We start from the raw sequence: 1,381 nt of genomic DNA on the forward strand, positions 1-1,381 counted from the left end.
TGTCAAGCTGGCCACTAAAAGTGGGTATGGTGGAACATGCCTGTAATCCCAGCACTAGAGAGACTGAGACAGGAGAATCACTGAGTCTGAGCTGTGTGGTAAGACCCTGTACCAAATAACTAATTTTTTAAAAAGAATATTATGATGTGGCTGGTCATATAGCTTAGCAGCATAGTACCTGACTGGTGAGTGTAAGGTCCCAAGTTCAATTTCCAGTGCAAAAAGAAAAAAAAAATTATTATAGGCTGAAATTATCGCTCAGGGGCACAGTGCCTGCCTGATAAGCACGAGGTACTGAGTTCAATTCCCGGGCCCCCTGCTCCCCAAATGTATTATGGCCGGACATAGTGGCACATACCTTTATTCCCAGCTCTTGGGAAGCTGAGGCATTAGGATCACCAGGAGTAGGAGGCCAACCTGAGCTACTTAGTGAACTCAAGGCCAACTTGTACTATATACTGTGAGATCCTGTCTCAAAAACAAAACAAGGGGCTGGAGAGATGGCTCAAGTGGTCTAAAGCACCTACTTGGAACAAGCTTAGCAAAGCACAGGGACCACGGTTCGATCCCCCAGCACCACATGCCAGCCAGCTGCGCCCCCTGGTGGGCTGAGCTGGCCACACACACACACACAATAAATAAATAAATGTTTAAAAAAAAAAACACAATTATGATTTTAGGTTATGTTAAAACACTATAGATATCAGTGTTACCAAATTGTAACCTATTCCAATGTACTGGATAAGTCCTGTCTTCTTGAAGTTCCTGATTTTTGCTCCTAACTTTGTGTTCACTGCCAATTTCTTCATAAATTCTTCACCATTTCTTGTTTCAGCAATTGTATTAGACCATTGATTAGTCTTCCTAGTCCTTGTCTCTCTATCATTTCACATTTCTTTTTGGGTATGCAAACTGGATCATGTATGGATAATTCCTAGTATTTATTGTGCCTTAGCTCCATCGCTGAATTATGCTAGACATTTTACATATCTTATGGTAGGGAGAGGAGTCCAAGACTTAGGTGTGTTGGTGTTGGCTTGGTCATCCTGAATTCTAATCCCCATTCACTCACTCAGGGTGGAGTCTTGGAGATTTTCTTTTAATGTCTGAGTCTCACTGTACCATGCAGTGAGAATCGTAGCAGTATCACCTCTTAAGGTTGTTGTGAGGGCTGAAGTAAGATAATAAGTATAAAGTGTTTAGCACAGTGCCCAATATGTAATTGCCCAAATATTGGCTGTTTATTTAAATTGAGATATAACTCACCATAAGATTTCCTTTTTTAGGTGAACAGTTTAAATTTATTTTATTTTATTTATTTTTTACATTTATTTAGTGTGTGTGTGTGTGTGTGTGTGTGTCCAGCTCAGCCCACCAGGGG

The 1,381-nt window shown here is 40.9% G+C and overlaps 1 protein-coding gene across 3 annotated transcripts in view; it reads left to right on the forward strand.

Annotated features, from left to right (window-relative positions):
- Window positions 1–1,381, forward strand: part of Zbtb8a (zinc finger and BTB domain containing 8A) — a 54,422-nt gene that overhangs the window by 21,360 nt on the left and 31,681 nt on the right. The gene's annotated exons all lie outside the window — the stretch shown is intronic.

This window comes from Octodon degus, unplaced genomic scaffold (assembly GCF_000260255.1).
Source record: "Octodon degus isolate 3935 unplaced genomic scaffold, OctDeg1.0 scaffold00130, whole genome shotgun sequence".
Taxonomy (NCBI): Eukaryota; Metazoa; Chordata; class Mammalia; order Rodentia; family Octodontidae; genus Octodon; species Octodon degus.